At 48.3% G+C, this 9,475-nt stretch overlaps 1 long non-coding RNA gene across 1 annotated transcript; it reads left to right on the forward strand.

The window, feature by feature from the left end:
- The first annotated feature begins 1,778 nt into the window (after positions 1 to 1,778).
- On the forward strand, positions 1,779 to 9,213 carry LOC309332452. The gene is made up of 3 exons (XR_014152082.1): positions 1,779 to 2,010; positions 6,787 to 6,884; positions 9,157 to 9,213. It is a non-coding gene; the product is annotated as an uncharacterized lncRNA (long non-coding RNA).
- The last annotated feature ends 262 nt before the right edge of the window (positions 9,214 to 9,475 follow it).

Below are 9,475 nucleotides of genomic sequence, written 5' to 3' on the forward strand. Positions count from 1 at the left end.
CTATGAGCCACGATTGTCTGGGTGAATGCAGTGGCCTTGTCAACGGTTAGCTGTTGATAAGCTTGCATTAAATCCAGCTTCCCGAAGATCTTGGCTCCAGCCAGGGTTGCCTAACACGTGGCTCACCACCGGAACCGGCTACGCATGGTCCTGTAAGGCCCGGTTCAGAGTGCATTTGTAATTGCCACAGATACGGTCTGAGCTGTCCAGCTTAACCGGTGTGACGATTGGGGTTTCCCAGGTTCCCGAAGCTCTAGGACCTCTTGAGCGACTAAGCAATCAAGCTCCTCATCGATCTTGGGTTTAAGAGCAAATGGGACTCTACGGCCCTTGACCCGAATGGGTTGTACCATGGGGTTGAGCCGTAGGGAAATCGGGGGTCTGTTGTACAGGCCCAGGGTTCCATCGAAGACTGATGGAAGCTCCTGGTAGATCGATTTGAAATCTGCCCCTGGGGAAATCTGATTAAGCCCTGAAATACCTAAGCCTAACGGCCCAAACCATGCTGGGCCTAGAAGGCTAGTGAATGGGCCTTCAGTTATGACGAGGTTCAAATTCTTTGTGTATTTCTTAAAATATTCCTTGAAGGTGCCCATCCCCTTCAGCTAGATTCTTTTTCTCTGGAAGTCCCACAGTACTATGGGGGCTGGGCGGAGGGGAGGACCGCCGTTAGGGCAAAGCTCTTTCAGAGTCTTAGCAGATATTATGGAGTAGGATGAGCTCCAACTCCATAGTGCACGGGGTTCCCTCTATCTTGAGTTGTACCCTAAGTTTATTGGACCCTGGGGACAGAAGTTGAAGTACCCTGGCTGGAGAGGTGGACTGTAACTCCTCCTCTATGTAGGCCTTGTGGACACGTTGCTTGGGTCGTGCTCCAGAGGTCTTGGAGCGGCAGACTCAACCAATGTGCCCAGTTTTCCCACAGCAGCAACATGTGGCGTCACGAAACCTGCATGTCCAACGAGGTGCGTCAGATGACCGCTGGTTCAATGATGCGCTCTTAGCTTGGGAACGGTGGTGTCAGTTGGATTGGTCCGAAGCTTGGTGGACATCCTCACTGTGGGAATCTATGGCAGACAACCGGTCTCGCTGGATGCAGTGAGTTCTCCTTTCGGTACGTGGGCTGTGGGCCGCCTCATGGACATTATCCTTCTGAAAGGCCGTGGTCATATTCATTGCTTCCATCATCGTGATTGCCAGCAGCTTACGGCGGAGACGGCTGTCTCGCGTGCGCCGGTGAACCTTTCGAGAAGTCGTTCCTTGATGTCAGCGAAATGACAATACATCACAATCCCCGGAGCGCTGCGATGTATTCACTCGCTGACTCTTGCATTTGTTGCTCTCTGTGCGCAAAGTCGTAGCAGCGGTGGTTCATAGTTGACTGAGGCGCAAGGTGTCTTGTCATAGCCTGTGTCAGCTCATCGAAAGTGCATGCCTCTATGTCCCTGAGTGTCATCAGATCTTCCAATAGAGTGATGGCGGAACTTCCCAGCACTGTCAGTAGCACATCCACCTTGTCTGCCTCCCTAGTGAAGCCTTGTAGTCGGACATAGCTCCTTATTCGGCAGAGCCACTGCGGCCATTCCGCAGGATGGCTCATATTGAAGTCTAGTGGCGGCCGACTATGCCTGGTAGCCATCCTCGGATCTAGAGCAGTCGCTTGTGCAATTGTGGGTGGTTTTGAAGACGCAGCATGTGCGGGGTCTCGTTTCCAGGACTATTTGCTGAGTCCAGTGCGACAGTGAGGTCGCGCTTACTGCGAGGAGGCAGATGACGGTGCTGCGGTGTGGTCTTAGGCCTCTGGCAGCCGGCGGGAAGTCATCAACATCCCATCCTCATCGCCAGTTGGCAGTTGAAAGAGCATGCGCTTACTTGCCATTAGAACGTTCGTCTACCAACGCTTATACGATTGGTTAGAACGCGGCTGGTAACATAAAATGTGTTAAACCCAATACATAACACACTGAAAGCAAAGGAAACAATGCAAAATCTCTTGAGTTCCATAAGAAGGTAAGAAGAGCCTGCTGGATCAGGCCAGTGGCCCATCTAGTCCAACAGATGCCTGTGGAAAACCTGCAAATCCGATCTCAAGAGCCTCTCCGGTAGCTGACCTTCAGAAACATCTGCCTCTAAGTGTGGACTCTGAGCACAGTTGTCGTGACTAGTAGCCCTCAATAGCCCTCTCCTCCATGAATTTGTCTCGCTCTCTCTTAAAGCCATCTAGTTTGTTGGCCATCACTGCCTCCTGGGGGACCAAGTACCATAGCTGAACTGAGTACTGCTTGAAGAAGCGCCTTCCTTCTTTTTATCTGTCCTGAACCTTCAACGTTCAGTTGCATTAGATGTCCACGAGTTCCAGTGCTTTTTATCTCTAGCACTTTCGTGAAAGCCTGGCCTGGTATATGGCAATGGCAGCTCTCTTGCCATCTATCCCATTAGTGTCTATTCCAAGGGTGCCTAACCTGAAACCCTCCCGAATATGTTGGCTTCAAACTCCCATCAGTCCCACCCAGCATAGTTAACTGCAGAGATGAAGAGAGTTGTGGTTCAGCAAATTCCGGAGAGCCACAGGTTCCTCATCCCTGGTTTATTCCGAGTGGCAGTGGCTTTTCAGGGTCTCGGGCCCAGAGAGGTCTCCTCACATTGCCTGCTCCCCCCACAAAGATCCTCTTAAATTGAGATCCCAGGGACCTGTGGTCTTCTGAACGTTGCAAGCATGTGCTCTACCACTGTGCTCACTGTGGATAAGACTGCGCTCTCTGGTCATGTGCCATCCCAGCCAGGTGTGAATGAGACCAGAAGTGACATACCGTATATCTCTGTTATTTTCCTTTATAGTGGAAGCTCTGTAGTGCGGCAAACTTATTTCAGGGGAAATGTTTTCTGTTACTTCCATCTTCTCACTGAGGGAGACCAGGTAGGGAACTATGGCTGAGAGACAGCCTCGCTTGTGAGCAGTATATATGGAATGAAGCCCACAGAGGAGGGAGCAGGGGCAACACTAAGGAACCAAGAAGTCTCTCATGCTGGCCAGTCAATTCCTCCCAAACCTTTGTCTCTCATCCTTTAGCACACAGAACAGTCATCGTATTAAGTTTCAGTAACCCTCAGGGCCTTGAACTTTTGCCCTTGTGCACAAAGGCTAGGTTTCTGAGGACTAGGTTGGGTATAGCTCTGGAAGCAATTGCATGGCATTTAGCAGTGTGATCTGAAGTCATCTATCTGCCTTTCCCTCAAGCCTGTCACTTGGTCAGCGAAGAGGCATTTGCAAAACACAAGTGAGTATGATGCCCAATGTTGGCAATATATTGTGTGACTGAAGAATCTTTAAGTTCAAATGTGTGAAAATGCATACAAAGCAGGAGGGTTATATATGCCACATGGGTGTTTTTCAATCAACTGGGCATAGGCTGAAGGCATATGGTGCACGCAGCAAACTGCTGAGGTTAAGTTGTTCTGAGTCTAGTCAGTGCCTGGATGGCAGACTTAACTGGGAATCCTGTGTGAATGCCATTTTGAGTTCCACAGAAAAGAGGAGGATATAGTAACTGGGACCTGGGGGAAAATTGCAGTGTGGAGTTGAGGTTGCCTGCCAGCTAGTCACACTCTTTCCCTTGAAACTCCAATATCCCCCAAAATTATATTAGTTTATTTTTGGATTTTCGGGTTTACAAACAACAACAAAGAGAACAATTAAGATACTGTACAGTGGTACCTCGGGTTAAGTACTTAATTTGTTCCAGAGGTCCGTACTTAACCTGAAACTGTTCTTAACCTGAAGCACCACTTTAGCTAATGGGGCCTCCTGCTGCCGCTGCGCCGCCAGAGCACAATTTCTGTTCTCATCCTGAAGCAAAGTTCTTAACCTGAAGCACTATTTCTGGGTTAGCAGAGTCTGTAACCTGAAGCATATGTAACCTGAGGTACCACTGTATAATCAATGAATCCCCTTTGACTTCCCTCCTCCCCTTTTGTGGATCCTTATTTTATTTTTTGAATAAATTTTTATTAGGATTTTTTTTAAAAGGTTACAGAAAAAAAAGAAAATATAAATCAAAACAGAACAATCAAAAAAGAAAAAAAGAACAATACATAAAAAACAAACATCATCCAAAAACAAAAACAACAGAGGGGACAAAAACAAGTCAAGCCTTTACATCACTTGCTTTCATTCGCTTACTTCCTTGACCTCCTCGCACCTCCCATTTTTGTATTCTAGTTCAATTAGATATTTCAGCAAATCCTTTCCAGCTTTGTTTTTATCTTAATAATTTATCTTAAATACTGTGATTTTACATTCTCTTCTTTCACCAATTCATTTTTGCTTAATCCTTTATATCTTTTCTGCTAAAACCACATAATTTTATTCCAACATCTTTCTAACATTCCTTAATTTTACAGTATTTCTGAAGATAAACTTTAATTTTTTTCCAATCTTCTTCCACCGACTCTTCTCCTTGGTCTCGGATTCTGCCAGTCATCTCAGCCAGTTCCATGTAGTCCATCACCTTCGTCTGCCATTCTTCCCGGGTGGGTAGATCTTGTGTTTTCCAATACTTCGCGATAAGAATTCTTGCTGCTGTTGTGGCGTACATAAAGAAAGTTCTATCCTCCTTTAGCACCAATTGGCTGACCATGCCCAAGAGAAAGGCCTCTGGTTTCTTCTGGAAGGTATATTTAAATACCTTTTTCATTTCATTATAGATCATCTCCCAAAAGGTCTTAATCTTTGGGCATGTCCACCAAAGGTGAAAGAATGTACCTTCAATCTCTTTACATTTCCAACATTTATTATCGGGCAAGTGATAAATTTTTGCAAGCTTGACTGGTGTCATGTACCACCTGTAAATCATTTTCATTATATTCTCTCTTAAGGCATTACATGCCGTAAACTTCATACCTGTGGTCCATAACTGTTCCCAGTCAGCCATCATAATACTATGTCCAACATCTTGTGCCCATTTAATCATAACAGATTTAACCGTTTCATCCTGTGTATTCCATTTCAACAGCAAGTTATACATTCTTGACAAATTCTTAGTTTTAGGATCTAACAATTCTGTTTCCAATTTTGATTTTTCCACCTGAAAACCAATTTTCTTATCCAAATTATAAGTCTCCCTTATTTGATAATAATGAAGCCAGTCTCGTACTTTGTTTTTTAATTTGTCAAAACTCTGCAGTTTTAATCTGTCTCCTTCTTGTTCCAAAATTTCCCAATATTTCGGCCAATTTGCCTCCATATTGAGTTTTTTCAGAGCCTTAGCTTCCATTGGTGACAACCACCTTGGGGTTTTATTTTCAAACAAGTCCTTATATCTTATCCAGACATTAAACAGTGCTTTCCTGACAATATGGTTTTTAAACTCTTTATGTGCTTTGACCTTGTCATACCACAAATATGCATGCCCCCTTTTGTGGATCCTTATGCCAACATTTTCTCCTGCATCACGTCTGTTACTTGGGTGGTGCTCCAGTTTGCCCAGGGGAGAAGCAACTTGGATGAGGAGAAACCATGAAGGAAGTGTGATGGCCACAACCCAGAGCCAGGTGTAAACTTTTCTGTCATGTAGAATCAAGCCTACAGTTGCACCAGCACACATATGCGCTGTGTGGTGGGGTAGGGAGACTGAACACAGCCAACACATATGTTACAAAGAGAAGTGGGAATAGAGTCACACTTGCTTGGCATCTAAATGGAGTCCCGCTATTTAGATTGTGTGTCCCCAGCCAGTGATAAAATATTTCTATGTGTGCTGCCTCCTGCTGGGAAAGTTTAGGGATCAGTCCCTGGGTGGTTTTGAAAGTCTAAGCAAATGAAATAAGAACGTGCATTCCCCCCCCCCCCCAGATAAGAGTACAAAGTTGTGCATTTGAGACGGGCTGCACAACTCGCTGGCCGAACACTTATTTTTCATGCAGAATACCTCAGCCTCTGGCATCTCTAGGTGGGGCTGAAACCTTGGAGAGCCTCTGATAGCCATTATGTAGGATCTGCAGCCCTTGGGTGAGGGGCCACTCACATCAAGAATCTTGAGTGCTCTGGGCGCAAGCCACAAAATGGCTGCCATTAGGTTGGCTGGCCGGGCATAACACAAAATGTCTGCCACACCTAAAAGAGCAGAAAAAGAGACGGGCCGGCATTGTGCGACTGCCCCATCAATGGAGAGAAAGCACCTGCATCAGACACTGCCATGCCCCCCTCCCATAGAGAAGCCCTTTGCTCTTCTCCATTCAAAGGGGGGGGGTGTCCAATTCTGGCCTCCAGTGTAATGTAAGAATGCTTAAGGGTCTGTAGTTCGATGTAGGAGAGGCCGAGCCAGCAAAAGAGGTACTACTGAGCAGGAAGAACAAGTGGCCTCTTGTGTGTAGTGGATTTTTGAGGGGGTATACTGTTCTGCATGAGGTACTGGCAGGCACACTGGCACCTCCAGGCTCCACGCTGCCATGTTGGCATGAAGTGGCTTCATGTAATTAGTATGTTGTCCCCCCCCCCGAAGCCACACTGCTGCCCTGCCTTCCCCTACATGGAGCATGGGCACCCAGAGCCAGAGAATCTACACATGCCACTGGCTGCCTATACCTGCAGAGCACCGGCTACATGCATAGGCGCCCTGTTCCCAGATGCTCCCCTCCAGCTGTGAATGTCAGAGGGCAGAACCAGGAGACATGGCGGGGTGTAGCCTCATTGCCCATTCAGCACATCTGAAGAGAGGCTTCTCTCTCCGGCGTATCACGTGGAGTGTGAATCCTGGGAAAGCCGTGTTCTTTCTTTATGTTCCACAGTTCGCTATCTGACAGGCCGTGAGCCAGATTTGCTAAGGAAACAATTTCACCTGATCTGTTGTAACTCTACTACCCCCTTTTAATCCAGTCACGAAAAGGTAATTGCTTCCATTTTTCATGTGAAAGAAAACTGCCACCAAAAGCTGACATTTAAATCATGCTTCTCTTTTTGGGTTCTCTTACGTCATGCTCCCTGCTGGTTGCTACTTGGTATTTTATTATAGTCTAACTGCTGCAGAAGAAGAAAACAATCCAGGGTTGGAATCGGAGCTTAGCATCACTGGCAGGACCAGCCCTACTGTTAGGGCAGAGCAAAGCAACCTCAGGCAACAAGTGCTGGGCAGTAGGTAGTGGTAGTTTGGTGTGGGAGGGCAGAGTTATGTGTGCCATGTGGCCTGCCCTGTGCCCCCTCACCTAGTCCTGCAGTGGTGGCAGCCAGTGCTGAAGTGAGATTCAGCTGCCAGTCTTGACAGCTTCTGGGCAAGGAATGACAGGGTGTCGTGCCCTGCTTTGTCTCGGGCGGCAAAATGTATTGGACTGGCCTGGATTACTGGGCACTGGCATGAGGCCCACACCCCACCCAGTGGGCCTGCTGCCAACCCCTGGAACCTCCAAGCCCTTCGCCTTGCTATCACCTGCCCCCTCTGAACACGGGAGCGATGACAAGCGAGAAGGAGCAACAAGAACAGCAGCATCCTTCTCCATTTGCCCTGCGCTCCCCCTCTGGGTGGAGGTGCAAAGTGGGCTTGGAGGAAGAAGGGAAACGGATGGATGGATGGAGGGCTCATCTTGCACAAGCGCCATCCAATACCTGGAGACAACACTGGCACAGCCTTGGTCATTCCCATTCTGTGTACAGCTCCGAACAGGCTGGCGCTGTGCTGAAGTCTCAGGAGTAGGACTGAATGGTGATAATGGACGAGAGCAGAGGAGCCCGTGGTGCACTTGGGGCTGCCTGTCCCTGTGGCCACAGAGCTTGCCAGTCTCAGCACCCAATCCTGCTGCACCGGTGGAGAAGCCATTGCTCTTTGGCATCATGGAGGAGAAGGGGAGCAAGCTGACAACATTGACGGGGGGAGACAGAGTGCCTTTCCTCCCCCCCCCCCCACCAGCCTGAGCTGGAGCCTGCCTCTGGTTTCTCACCAGTTCTGGGCTCATCCATCTTGCATTGTCTCTGGGCAGAGGAGGGGGAAGCGCCCATAATCCCATTAAATGCCGCCAGCCCGTCTTCGGCTCATCACAGCAACCAGGGCTGGTATGTCAATATGGAGGGGGGCAGCCAGAGCCCTGGAATGACAATGGGGGCAGCAACACAGCAGGGGAAATAGCTGGCATGCCTATCCCGTCACCGGGGGCACCCAGCCTGCCTTCCGGAGGCACCGTTCCAGAGCGCTCTTAAGCCCCATTCCCAGTCTGGGCCTGCTTAGCCAAGTGGTCTACAGCGCCATCCAGATGCCGCAAAGCCGTGGTCTCTGAGGGCGGGGCAAGTTAGCTGGCAGGGGTGTGGGGCTACAGTATTCAGATGACGCAGGCTGCCAACTTTTTAGCTGGCCACCGAAGCTGTGCTGCTCAGAGCAGCTTGATATGCACAGATCACTGTCTCCACATGCTCTGGGAAGCTTCCTTGCTGGGCTTCTGCTTATCAAGTTGAGAGTCCAAGAGTAGGTTGAGCTGTTCTCTCTTTAGTCTTTCTTCCTCCCTCCCTCCCTCCCTTCCATCCCCAGGCATGACTGGAAGAGCAGTAGGTTTTAAGTAAGGATCCTGGGATCCCTGGTGGGGGAGGAGTGGATTTGTGGGAATGCCTGAACGCCAGGTATCCTCACCCATCTGGCATGGGGAGTATGGCTTTGACAATGCCGGGAAGCCAACAGGCTTGGGTGTTTTGTAAAAGGATGGGTTACAACACAGGTAAGTCCACCTGACCACTACTTGAATTTGGGCGTGTGTGCATTGCACACCTGGTAGACTGCTACCTTTGATAGTACATAAGGAGTTTTTCCCAAGGGGGCAAAAATGCTCTAGGGCTGCAGAGTGCCCTTCAAATGCAGCCAGATGAAGTCAATAAAGCACAGTGAGCTAGTTCCTTGTGATTCAGGCTGGATGCATTCCAGTGGGAAGACAGACCTATCTTGACAGGGACCGTGATGGCTAGAGGGAAGGGACATCACTTAGGCCTTTAGATTGAATAACCTCGGGGTGCTTATTTTCCGGGGGGTGGGGTGGTGGAAAGAGGATTTGTGATGTTTTGCTGCCACACAGTGGTGACAGCAATGTACTGCACCTTTGCAAAATCTGCATTTTGTAATTTATAAGAATTTTGTAATTTATAAGAAGGCCTCTGAACTGCCACTATTTTGCATTGTTGCTTAGTCATGTCCAACTCTTCGTGACCCCATGGACCAGAGCACGCCAGGCACCCCTTCAACTTTAAAGGCACATCCAAACTGGTGTGGGGTGTGTGCGTGTTTTCCTGCAACATGTCATTGACACAATAATAATGCATTAATGGTGGATATATACTAGAATGTCCACACATTGTTCTGTGTTCTTAGTTGCTCTGCAAAGCTTCCCCAATGCCACTGCCTTAACGTGATACAGAGGGGCGCTCTTGCACAACAAAAGCAGGTCCCAAAAAATAAAAATGATCTCTGGACATTTGTGCTATAAAAAAGGTTACATGATTTCAGCA

The sequence above is a fragment of the Podarcis erhardii genome, assembly GCF_964252035.2.
Source record: "Podarcis erhardii genome assembly, chromosome: 2".
Taxonomy (NCBI): domain Eukaryota; kingdom Metazoa; phylum Chordata; class Lepidosauria; order Squamata; family Lacertidae; genus Podarcis; species Podarcis erhardii.